Source organism: Vulpes vulpes, chromosome 11 (assembly GCF_048418805.1).
Source record: "Vulpes vulpes isolate BD-2025 chromosome 11, VulVul3, whole genome shotgun sequence".
Classification (NCBI taxonomy): Eukaryota; Metazoa; Chordata; class Mammalia; order Carnivora; family Canidae; genus Vulpes; species Vulpes vulpes.
This window is the reverse complement of record NC_132790.1, coordinates 21,849,645-21,863,568: the sequence shown is the minus strand read 5'-3', so window position 1 is coordinate 21,863,568 and position 13,924 is coordinate 21,849,645. Positions and strand designations below refer to the sequence as shown.

Genomic DNA, 13,924 nt, shown 5'->3' with positions numbered 1-13,924 from the left:
TTAACATATTGATGTTGCTCCTTTGAATCCTCTTAAAATGCCTATAGAAAGATTCAACAATAATCCAGATGGCTGCTTGGAGAAAAATATTTTCAGGACATGATCACAGATTTGTTTGGTCTTCACACCAGGACTATCAGGTTAAGCAAAGGAGGGACTAACAGGTAAAGGTTTGACAAGAGGATATGAACATAAGGTGGTATGTAAGAACCAATCCTATGTGTTAAGAAGGAGAAAAAGGCAAGAAGGTAGAACTGTAAGAAGACACAGATGTGGACAATGCAGGTATTAAAGGCCTTGAATCGTGCCTCCTTCTGAGGCAATTGAAACACAGTGATAAAGATCTGAACATAAGACAAGGTGATGAAGATTGTGTCAAACCCCAAGATACTGAAGGCAACAAAAAGACCATATATCTTGTTGACCCAGACAGATCTCTTCAGTGGCCAGCTTCACAATGGCCATGTGCTCACAATAAGTATGGGACATGACTGTAGTTCGATAGAATTTAAGATGACATTTGAGGAGTCCTAGGCATGGTGCTACAGGAATGGCAGCCCTGGGATGCCTGGGTTGCTCAGTGGTTAAGGATCTACCTTCTGTTCAGGTCATGATCTGGTGTCCTGGGATTGAATCCTGCATCAGGCTTCCCTCAGGGAGCCTGTTTCTCCCTCTGCCTATGTCTCTACCTCTCTCTGTGTGTCCCTCATGAATAAATAAACAAAATATTTTTAAAAAATAAGAATGGCAATCCTGAGTGTCACCCCAACTCCAGTGTGAGTCAAGAGTTGTTGGGAGGGGCAGCCCGGATGGCTTAGTGGTTTAGTGCCGCCTTCAGCCCAGGGCCTGATCCTGGAGACCTGGGATCAATTCCCATGTCAGGCTCCCTATATGGGTCTGCTTCTCCCTCTGCCTGTGTCTCTGCCTCTCTCTATCTCTCTCTCTGTCTCTCATGAATAAATAAATAAAATATTTTTAAAAAGAGTTGTTGGGAGAAGACGGTGGTGCATCTCAAGAGGTCACAGATGGTCACATAACAATCTAGGGCCATTGCCAGTAGGATGCCTGATTCAATTGCCTGGAATGAGTGAATAAGCCACATTTGTAGAAGGCAGGCTGCAAAGGAAATCTCTGCCAAATGAAACCAGAAGATGTCTTATGTTTATGTGTATATATATGTGTATATATATACATATATATATATACACACACATTATATATATACACATTATTTGTCTTTGTCTTTGACTAATATTACAGCATAATGTTCTCAAATTTCATTACTATTATGACAAATAAGAGGATTTCCTTCTTTTTTTTTTTTTTTTTGAATGATCTACATATAATCTAGCAATTCCTCTTCTGGGTGTATAGCCAAAGGACAGGAAAATAGATATTGAAGAAATATTTGCAATACTCTGTTTAATGCAGCATTATTCACAGTAGCCAAGACATGGAAACAACCTTATTGCCCATCAGCATACAAATGGATAAGGGAGATGTGACATATATATGCAATGGAATATTAACCATCTTATTATTTTCTTTGAATGACTCCTTTCAAATTTTCTCTTTTCACAAAGTCATTATAAGAACAACCATCAGGTTCTATGCTTCTAGATGCCTTAATTATCAAAGACAAAAATTAAGCAGATGAGATTGCTTCTTTTTTAGTCTTTGACTAGTGGACCAAAGAGTGCTTTTTATCTCATGTTTGCTCCTCATCGCCTGTGCTTATTTTGGCGACTGTGAAGAATGCTTATTAGATACAGAGCATGCACATTTCAAAAACTGGATTAGAATGGGATGACATAAAGCAACCAGAGTCGTGGTAGACAATTCTGCTGTTCATAATTCGAAGACAATTTGAACAGAATATTTTTCAGTTTTGCAGCTCACAAGCTTAACTTCTCAGAATAGTGTCTTCATAGCCTGATCTCTCTCCCATAGACTCAGAATGTTTCCAACCTAATTTGTCAAAATTTCCATATTTTTCCAAAATGTGCAAGTTTTCCAACTTATTCTCTCAGATAATAAGTTAATCGTGACTGTTTTCTTTGTCAGTCCGTGTCAGATCTTACTATGACCTGCTATTTGCACATCTCCTGTATTTAATCCCAAGTGCCAGTCTGTGTCCTCTGCTCTTCTCTCTTTCTATTAATAACCATTTTTACCTTCCTAATCCTGAAAAAACATTGATTCTTCAGTATTTTATATAATATAGATTATCTATAAACTTAGATTACCTCTAACCATGTAAGATTACCTAGTATGCACCTCAGATCAACTGCAGGAGCATTTATTGCCTCCTTTTCTTTAAAAGTATTCAACTCTAAGAAAGGATTTCCTTTCTGAGACTCTTTGTTCTTGAACTCTTCCTTTTAACAAATATACAGTATGCCAAACTAGATCTTCCTCAAATCTTCCTAAAATAACATTACTACCCCAAAATCAGAAATTTATATCCTGATGATTTTATTCAATACACAATAATTAAGAATTCACTGTATTCCAAGTATTTTGAAGTAATTTGAGAATAAGTAAAATATGTTTATTCAATAACTAATTGTGCTCAGTGATTGAATTTCAAAGCTAATATCCACCATTTCTTAAATATGTACTATATGATTCGCCTTCCTATTTTCATATAGTTTTGCATATTTTATCTTAACTTATGATATTGACATTATTACCGTATATTATATTAATGAATAATTAACTTGTAAGTAAATCTACTAGGATCCAAATTCCATGGTATACTGACCCAGAAAGAACAAAAGTTAATTTGTATACTCTGAGATTTTATAATTATACTTCAGTAAGGACATGGGATATATATCAATGTGTAACCACATGAAATGGGGTTGTGTAAAAACATACAACAAATTTTAATTGGTTGAGCCTGTTGAGATTGTGATGGAAACAACTCACATAATCCTTTCTTATTTTACTAAAGGGACGTAACATATACATTACACATATTCTTATTATATGCTACATGTCTGATATAAAACCACATTAGTTATGCCATACATCAGTATAATAGATAGCACTAAGTTTTTGGCTCAAAATTGTGTGCTACTATCTTTATCAGGAATATCCCCGGGATATTTATCCCTTGGGAGATTTATCATGGCCATGTGGGTCACTATTATCTTAGAGAATCTTTACAGGATAATGTGCAAACTGAAATTCACAGCAGTATATATCATGAGTAATCAGAAGGAAAGCAAAAAAAAAAAAAAAAAAAGAGGAAGGAAGAAAGTAAACAAAAGAGCAGGTAAATGAAATTGAAAAACATGCCTTCAATCTAAGAGGCCAAAAATTGTATGAAGAAAGCAGTTAGTTTTATTCCTGATAGCTTTACATTTCTAACTTCATGAGATCTCAACAACTGGCATTTATTAGCCAGATAAATGTTGTGTTCTGTGGTAACTCTGTATATTGTAGGGGGCTTAGCAGTATCCCCACTCCTACTCATTATGCCAATTGTTCTCTCTTATCATGAAAATCAAAAATGTTTCAAGCATTGCCAAATGTCACCTGCATGTGTGGGGAGGGACACAACATACCTGGTTACTACTTATTGTTCTAGAGTCTTTCATTGAAGAAAAAGAGTCCTTAATTAAATGAAAATTAACGTTTTGGAACTTTAATCAAAATGAGCAGAATAAATCTGACTAGGCAGGGGAAACATTCTTTAATAGGCCTTCACCAGATAAAGAAGAAGGAAGAGCATTCCCGGAGGAAATACGTTGAACAAAATCAAAGAAGCGTGAAATGTACAGTGGGATCACAAATCAATAAGTAATTTTCACATATGAATTGATGCATAAACAGAGATGATGGTTGTTGGGGCTAAGCAAAAGGGAAGATTAACAAATGTGAAGTTACAATTTTATTAAGCAAAATAATTTCAAAACCTTAGATGGAGTAACAAGTTTGGTTTTTGTTTGCCTTTAAAAATCCATTCTGTTGGCAGAATGATAAATGGCTTACAATGATGAGATCTGGCATAGGGAAATGAAGTTAGAAGAATACTTGTGATAGTCCAGATGGGATAGGATGAAGTGATCTGGCTTCATTGGAAGACTAACATGGGAACAATGTTTGTGCTGCTCACTGACTTGATGGATGGAAATCATGGGAGGTGAGACTAAGATGCCTTTGGGTTGAGAGTAACGACACTAGATCACAAGGACAAGCTTGAAACAACTGTGTATACAGATATGTACATGTTTAGAAGAGGAAGGAGACATATCTTAAACCTTGAAATGTGTGGGCCAGGTAAACAATCAGGGGTTCTCATTTTCAGCATCAACCCTGAACTCTTAGCGTTACTTACAACCCATTTCTGACTCAGGCTGATTCCCAAAACCTAAAAGAATGAAGGGATTGAGGTCTAAAGCTACTCTCCTTACAATCTCAGGAAATCTTACCCTATGCAACGTTTGTGACATTCATCCTTTGATCTCTGTCTCAAGCCCCCAGGGGTAGATTCTCAGAAACAAAATTCTTACACATTTATTAACCCATATTCTTCTCTAAGGTCTTCCTCTTCTCAGGCCTACTTTATAATCTGTCACCGATTGTGTGATTCAGTGATTCAGAAATATTCTGAAGAGCAACACGAAACAGAATCTTCATGTTTGAACAAACAGCTACTGCAAGATTCTGTGGCTTTTTTTTTTTTTTTTAAGATCCTGGCATCTTCTTAGCTCATAAGGGTGTTGTGTTCTCTTTGAAACCAGTCCTCCATTTCCCACACTCAGTACAGAATCTAAGGCCCAAAGACTTACCTGGAATCCTCCATGATAACATACATAGAGGCCACAGGGTGAAACTCTTTTGGCGTTTCATATAGTGAGGATGGCTGTTTTGTACTATACGAGCCACCTGGGGGACTACTTTGCACTAATCACTGGTGAGCTATAAATCAGCTTCAGACAAAGGTGAAAAACAGGCACAATATGATTCAAACCCTAGGAGAACTTGTCTCATAGCAGATCTGCATCTAATAAAAACTCTCCAATCCTGCTGTCCTAGGGAGGACTGGGAACCAAAACAACTGTCCTTTCAGAAGCTTTTAAGAGAAAACAGTACCCCAAGATAATACAGTCAATGACACTTATATACTAAATAATGAGCCAAATGAAGGGAAATGAAAACATCTCAAGGTATTCAGAGTAATCAATGTAGACATGATGACAGAGAACTAAATGGAATATTTCTATGTGATACAGAAATTGTTCTATTTGTCTAGAATTATCATGAAATGATGTTATGTGTTTTCAGATTTTACTGCAAGTCGCCATATATATATCAACTTCCCAAATATGAATTATTTTTATGGCTGGTGTTTATTTAATTGATAAAAAAAGAGGGGGGCTCAGGGGGAGTTAGTGACTTAAACAGGATTTTAAGCTTTGGGAATAAGAAGAGGAAAGGAAAAGATTCTGAATCTGTGTGGTACAAAAAAATATCTAACAAGGCTGTGTTACATGCATCTATGTGACAGACATGATAGCCTCACTTAGAGTTACATGGTTTTCTCCTGTGTCATTGATTGCATCTGGCCTCATTTAGCAGACATGTTCTTTTTTGTACTGAGAGACTCTCTGACTCCCATCTTGTCATTAAATTGCCATAAAGTTATCTTCATCCTGTAATATGGCTACTCCATGGGCTGGGTTACCTCACAGGGGCTTAGGGGAGCTGGTTGTGTGCATTTCTTCCCAGCTCTGCACTCAGTGACATGGTAGATTCAAATCAACCATAGTAGAAATAGGTACACCAGAAAACAACGTATATCAGAATGCCAGCCAGCCAACAGAATAGCATCTGATGAATTCAAAATAAAATAAAATATCTTCAGAGAAAACAAAAGAATAGTTTGCAGATAGAATATGATATAGGCTTCTATGAGGCCAGCAGGTTCTGAAATTCATACACTACTCTCTCTATAGAGAATTGGAGTATTAGAAGTATGTTGAATGATCGATATTTTTGGAAATGCAAAACTGTTTGAACCTCACAGAATATTAATGATATTGAATGTTGAAGAAAAAAATTACTCTTAGATAATGCTTAGTTAAACGCCATTAGTGCTGGCAGGCACCTGGGTGGCTCAGTGGCTGAGCATCTGCCTTTGGCTAAGATCATGAACTCAGCATCTGGGTTGCAAAAGTGTTCTGGAATTAGAGAAGAGACAGTAACATAAAGTTCTGAAAATACAAAAACTAGTGTTTGTACATGTGAAGGGGTAATTTTATAGCAGGGAGACTGCTTCTCCCTCTGGCTAAGTCTCTGCTTCTCTCTTTCTCTCTATGTCTCTCATGAATAAATAAATAAAATCTAAAAAAAAACATTAGTGCTAAGGTGAATCAGAGGTTTTAGTAGCAATATGACTCCTTTGGTGACAAATACAGTTCCTTACAGCTCCTTATATCATTAGGAATAATTATCTTACTGTAATGTAATAGGACATATAGGGTGCAAGTGTATTCAGTGGCTCTTCATTCTACACGTGTTCTAGAGAAAACGAGAAACAAAAGTTTAATTTTTATTACAACAGTGTTAAGAATGGAGTTGCATGGCTTTTACTGCAATGGTTGATAAAGTTTATCAAGTGAGAAGATACCAGGTTTACATGAATTATGGGAAACACCAAATAGTGGGAACTGGCCATGCCTATACTATTTGTGGAACTGTCTGATGTAAAATGATAGTCCTTACCATGCAGAGAGGAGGGGATCATGGAAAAGCTTATTTATCAGATTTTAAACACACAAAGAAGAAATAAATACAAATCAGCAGGTGACTAAAGGAATCAATGAAGCCCTTCAAGGGAAGGATATGCAAGCAGAAAAAGCAACAGTTATTGGACTCTTTGTGAATACTAGTTATAAAAAGAATCATATTTCACCAAGCTGACTGTCAAAGCTTAAAAATCTCAATCATAACCAGTGTTTGAGGATTAAGAGATACAAGTGCTATTAGTCATTGTTGCACTTGATGCAATCCAGTTTGAAGTTTCTAGAAATCATTAAAATGACCCTCTACAAAATGTATTTTTCTTTTTCAGGCAATTTCCTGTCCAAGAATGTTCTCTATAATCATCCTGGAGAATGTGTGGGAGGATAGAGGGTATTGGTTATCCTCTGTCCTTATAATGACCCATTATAAGGGTCATTATATTCTTTTTTCCCTTTCAGGTTTCAGTTTGGATCTGGTCCTGATGATTTGGAGGCCATAATACTAAGATAATCTGGACTCTAGACTAGATACTTTATGGCATATTGACAGTTGAGGATGGTGTAAAAGGTTTCCAGTTTCATCTTCTGTCTCCCCATTCGTTTCCTACTCTATTTTTAGAATCACCGTCAGGACCAGTCCTTGTTAGATATATTTCAAACTTCTCCAAATAAACTTGGAATTACAGTGGACCACCCTAAGCTGGCCTGCTGTCTGTTTTTGTTTAGCCCACTAGCTCAGGAGAGTTACAAGATGAACTCCTGCACTCAAGGTGGTGATAGGGAAAGTCTGACTTTCAGCCCCACATAAGCAGAAGGTTCTCCACCAGAAAAATGAATTCCATTCTTCTACTTTAGACTGAATTATAGAAAATCTGCACAATCTTGATTATTATTTCTCATATTAGACTTTGGGCCTCGTTCAACTTCTGTGTGTAAACATGTTTTATCTCTTGGTATCTAAAAACCTATGTAATAGTCTTCAATTGCCTCTTTGCCCACAAAGCCTAAGCTACGTATTTGTTCCTTTTCATAGAATGTTGTTGAACCCTGCTAATACATTAAGAAATCACTTCTGATGCCATCTCAGTTTTATTCCTAAAGAAGTTATGCTCTCTAAGAACAACCACCCCTATTGGTAATCCATGCTAATCATACCATATGTTAATTATACAAGAAAGATTGATAATGAGAACATTTTCAAAGATGCCACAAGAAATCCCCTAGATTTACAAGTAGTCATTCATCCTCATCAATCATTAATAGGTGATGAGCCTGAATCCTTTTTTTTTTTAAGATTTTGTTTATTTATTTATGAGAGACACAGTGAGAGGAAGGCAGAGACATAGGCAGAGGGAGAAGCAGGCTCCATGCAGGGAGCCTGATGTGGGACTTGACCCCAGTCTCCAGGATCACACCCTGGGGCTGAAGATACGTGCCAAACCACAGAGCCACCCAGGCATCCTCAGCCTGATTGCTTTAAACAAACCAGAGTATCCTCCATCTTGGTGACATGCAGTTCTATTTTATAGATGTATTTATTTTAAATGAAATCATAGACATCTGCCCACATGTGCATGTTTTCCACAATTGTTCAGTAAAATGGTCTATGATCTGAAGTTTTCAGGAATAGTCCCCTAGTCTTAAGCTCTGAAATCATAATCTTAGATGACTACTCCAAGGCTAAATTAATAGCCTTGCCTGATTATAAAGCGTGATGTCTATATCCACTGAGAAGATACACTATTGCATGCTCCATAGGTACATACATGTTTACACATGCACACAAAATACATGTGTTTCCCTTATAGAGAAACCTGTAATGCCACATAATGACTTTCAAAATAAAGTTCAACTTCTTTGCAGAGTGTCTGTGGTGACCATTCTTGTAGGTTGTTGTTTTTTTTAATTTTTAAAAATTTTTATTTTTTTATTTTCTTTTTAAAATTTATTTTAATTTTTAAATTGGAGTTCAATTTTCCAACATATATCATATCACCCAGTGCTCATCCCTGACGGGGATTCTAAGTTTTTTAATAGAAATAGAGATGACACTCGTGTTAACTTATTTCCAGGGGTACAGCATAGTGATTCAGCAAATCTATACTTTATGGTGTGCTCACAGCAAATGCAGCTACCATCTTTAACCATGTAGTGCTACTAGAATACCCTTGACTCTATTATCTATGCTGTGCTTATTATCCCCATGACTTATTCCTATCACAAGCAGGTTCTGTATCTCCTGCTCTCCTTTGGCCCATTTGCCCTCCAGGGTGATTCTTGATATCCACAGTATGTTCATCTCTCCAAATCATATCTTACATTGGGAAAACATCTGTGCAGTTACATTAAGCACATTCTCTAGTTTATGTCTCTTGTATCATCTACCTGGCATGGTGTGTCCTTTCTTACTGGGCCAATCTTCCATTATTCCTCAGCAATCAGGCTTCCTAACTGAAAACCAAAGAACAGGATTTTAACTCTCCTGTCTGCTGCTTTCAGTTGGATTTCAATGTTCCCTTACCTAACAGTCAGTGCATATACGACTACAATGTCTTACTCCTTTCCCTCTCTGTTTCTCTCTCCTTCCCTCCCAGAAATATAAGGAAACAGGTGGATGAAACTTAAGTGATGTGTTAAATTTACCACCCTGCCCCTCATTCCCTAGTACAATATTTAATATATGATGCTGTAATAACACTTGATTGATGGAGTAATAATTAAATACCTGGCGGATGCAAGAGAAAAAGTATGAGTATGTAATATGGAACACATGGTTTCTCATGATTTTTCCATCTCAAAATTCCTGAATGACTCTGAAGATTGTACTGAAATTTTTATATTATGATCTCTTTATAACCATAAAGGTTTGGTTATGTTTATATGTTTGTCTCTTTGTTTATTTTGACACACATGCTTAAAATTTTTAGATGACTAGAAAGTTCAAGACACACCAAGACGTTGTTCTTATGGAGTACTTGGGCACTCGAGAAAAAGGGATTTGGGTGCCTTTAAATTCAGTGATAGATGCATATTTGTGAATCCTTCTGGAGAAGAATCCAAAGAAAAGAAAGCTGCACCTGGGACTGAAAAAGAGGAGAGAATAGGAAACATTATACCTTCAGTATTTTGTTCTTTGTGTTTCTTCCTTCTCATTCCCCGGTTGCATCCAAAAGCCCACTGACTGATAGTGGCCATGGGGTATGATGATGCAAAAACCATAGAATGCACACAAATTGCACAAAACATATATGCAACACTGAAGAGTCTCGAGTAATGTGGATTTTTTTTTTTTTCTGCTCAGAGGAGTCTTATCTTGGCCCTGACAGGAACAGGCAGGGAATCCGTCCGTGGCCGGGGGCGTGGGGCGTGGGGGGGGGCAGGGAAGGTATAAAGGCTCAGATGCCTTCATCCTGTACGGGGCGCCTTCCCTCCTGAGCCACCGGAATACAGAAACTGTTCTTTCGAAGAGCAGCATGGTAGGAAGGTGAAAGCCCAGCTGGCTCTCGGGCAGGTGGGGGCGGGGATTCCTTGCACCGACGGGCGTCAGCCGAGGCCTGTGCAAGCAGGTGGGCGGGCAGCGCTCTGCCCCTCCAGTCACGGGTAGAAGAGCGGGCGGCCCCCGCCTCAGAGGCCAGCGGGCGGCCCTTGGGGACGGCATCACCAGCAGCCCCAGGCCAGCATCTCCCTGGGGCTGCTCTGGTTCAAGGGCCCAGGGTATGCAGTTTTGAGAGATTGTTACTATTTCAGAAAAGGGAAGGCTGAAGTGTTAATCGCCGTGGATTTTAGGAACAGAACATCTTTACCACGTGAATGCGGATCTGCTTGGTCTCGGCACCATACACAAGTGGATTAAGAAATGGGGGGACCAGCAAGTAGAGGCTAGAAAAGAGGATATGGATATAAGGAGGGACATGAGCACCAAACCTACGTGTGAAGAAGGAGAAGAAGGCAAGGAGGTAGAACTGGAGGAAGACACAGATGTGGGCGATGCAGGTATTGAATGCTTTCAAGCGGGCCTCCTTCTGGGGCAAACGAAAAACTGTGATAAATATCTGTATGTAGGACAAAGTGATGAAGGTGAGGTCGAACCCTGCAACAGCGAATGCCACAAACAAGCCATAGATTCTGTTGACCCGCACATTTTCTGCAGCCAGTTTCACAAGGCCATATGCTCACAGTAGGAATGGGAGATGGTGGTTGTATGATAAAATTGAAACTTGCACTTTATCAGTACTAGGCATGGGGCCACTAGAATAGCAGCCCTGAGTGTTACCATAGCCCCTATTTGGGCCACCAGCTGGTGGGTGAAGATGCCACTGTGTCTGAGTGGATAACAGATGGCCACATAACGGTCCAGGGCCATGGCCAGGAGGATGCCTGACTCTATCCCCTGAAATATATGGATGAGCCCCATTTGAAGCAAACAGGAATCAAAGTAAAGCTGTGGCACGTTAAACCAGAATCTGCCAAGCATCTTGGGCATAATGGTGGTAGCAAGCGCAATATCTGTGACTCCTAGCAAGCCTACAAAAATATACATGGGCTCGTGAAGTCTGCGCTCTGATTTGATGATGAACAGAAGCAAGGAATTTCCAATCGTAGCAATGAGATACATGGCACAGAATGGAATCCCAATCCAGCACTGCACAGACTCTAGGCCTGGGATCCCTATTAGTGTCAACACAGAAGTCATGAAGATTGTAATGTTGGAGATGGACATAATGTCTTTGGGTCTCCAGATAGAAATGAAAGAAGTGTCTCAGTCAATGGTACTCTTCTTTTCTACTCCTGTGTTTATCCAAAGCCATTATAGTGAATATCTCTGATTTTGGTGGCTGAACTCTAAAATTATATACCCATATCATTTATATTATTGAAGGAAAAATATCCATAGCTAAACATCACTGTTTTCCTGAATGACATTCAGTAGTGTACCATGGTAGGCCAAGTGTTTTAGACCTGCCAAATCACATGGGGTCAGGAGTAAATTGCTGTCGTTTTTATTATTTCCTTCCGGATCCGTAGACAAAATAGTTATGCTTCCTTACTTTTGTTTGGAAAAGGCATTGATTTAGAGTTTGATGAATTTCTCAATATATCCCACTTTCCAGCTACTCCGTAGGATGTTAATCTCCACTGTGTCTTGGTCAGGCAGGAATTGATACTTTAGACAAGCAAATCCTCCTTTGATCAGTTCATTAGTGGAAAAACTCTCTATGAAAGAGAAGAGAGGAACAGCTGACACTCAAGAGCACAATATATTTAGATATTTTAATCTATTCATATTATTTGTAGCTATGTAATATTGGATGGCTTTTCAAAAGAGAGTAAAGAAGAACTTTGGAAAATATCATCCAAATCCATGCACTTTTGATGAGTCTGGGTTAAAATTTCATGCCATTATTTACATTTCTAGTATGACTACATTTTATTTTTCCTCTGTTTAGAGCTACCATTGGCATGAGATTTGACCAAATTAGGTTCATTTTTAATGAAATACAGATCATTTGAACTCTTGAAACATTTTTTGAGCTCAATCATAAGAAATGAATGGAAAATAAAGGGGTGAAAGGTAAGTTCCCCATCAGGATTCAAATATAGAAGAACAAGTGCAAGGCAGAGGTTGGACTTGGGATAGTGGAAAGATTCAGGAGAAGCCTATAGAGTAACTAGTGAAAATTTAATCATTGTGATTGATGACTGAATTTTCTGAAAAGTGCGCTTTTAGTCCTTAAATGAGAGTTCTTCTCTGATAAAGATCATTGTTTTTAAAAATTACATATCTAGGGACACATGCGTAGTTTGGTCAGGTAAGCGTCTGCCTTTGGCTAGGGTCATGATTTCTAGTTCCTGAGATCAAGCCCAGTGTCAGGCTCCCTGGCCAGCCGGGAGTCTGCTTCTCCCTCTGCCTCTCTCCTCGCAGCTTGTACTCTCTCTCAATCTTTCTCTCAAATAAATAATCTTTAAAAATTGCAAATCTAAAATCATGAAATTCTCGTTATACAATAGAAAAACATTTGATATCCTGTAAAATACAAGGTTCAGGATATCATTCTTTCCTAGACTCTCCAACACTGTTGACTTATGTCAGCAAGCTCATGATCAAAAAACCACATAACCAATGTCACCAAATATGCTAGTGGTTCATAACAGCTGTGATTTATGCAGCTAAAATTCTAGTGAAAGATCAAGTCAGAGGGATCATTGATGAAGAAAGGCTGCAACAGCAAACGTGTATTTAGAATAAACTAGTAAGTCAGCTAAGTCCTTAATTTCCACAGCTTTGCTCTCCAGTCCCTCATTCTATATATTCACGGATTGTTTCTCATAGGGTTGACTTTTTCCTACCTCATAGTTAATCAGAATTAGAATAGGAATCCTTTAGTAACAATCACATTGTCTGATTTAGTCAAGAGAAAAGAGCTGCCATGTGAGCATTACCTGACAGGTACAGATGGTGGGAAGGCAGTTGGAAGAGGACATAAATGAGTACCAGGCAGGAGAGAAGGGAGTGCTTATCGTTGAAAAAGCTGGTAGTGAAACAGTATGGAATAAAGGTGGGGATAGTGAAACTTCCTTGCCCTTTATTGTTGGGAGTTAGTTCTGCTCTTTCTAGATACTTGAAGACCATCATCCATCTTCATAACACCATCACTCATTGCTTACCTGTCATCCACCTTTCCTCCTCCTGAGATTCTCATCTCATTCCCTTGTGCTTATGCTGGTAATGACCCTTTCTTCTATCTGCACATTCTAGAACAGCTCCTTATAAACATCACGAACTCTGATTCATTTGCTCTAGGGGCCATCTGCCAGTATATGGACATCTCTGGGATAGTCTTTCCACTTTTTTCTTGTCCCTGAAGAGCAGACTTACTCCCTCTTATAAATTTTTCTGAGATCATGTTGGTGGATTCATCCTTAAACAAAACTCAAAGCAAGGTCTGTAATTTGCTAGACACAGCATAAATTTACTAAGTTTGAATTGGCCACTAATTATAATGTTCCCCAGTGAATGTGGAGAAGGAGGAGGTCTGAACATGAGATTTCCTCAGCACTAGCCCAAACCACTAGGGACCCAGTAGCTCAGAGTGAAGCTCCCTTGAGTCCATCCACAGCTAAGGTCTCTGAAGTCAATCTAACAATTTGCAGAATCACCTTGGTCTCAT

General features: G+C 38.6%; 2 pseudogenes; both read right to left on the bottom strand.

Annotated features, from left to right (window-relative positions):
* LOC112911773 (olfactory receptor 52A5-like) lies at positions 1 to 10,413 on the bottom strand (annotated as a pseudogene).
* Positions 10,414 to 10,537: 124 nt separating this feature from the next.
* On the bottom strand, positions 10,538 to 11,475 carry LOC112911726 (olfactory receptor 52A1-like; annotated as a pseudogene).
* Between the last annotated feature and the right edge of the window lie 2,449 nt (positions 11,476 to 13,924).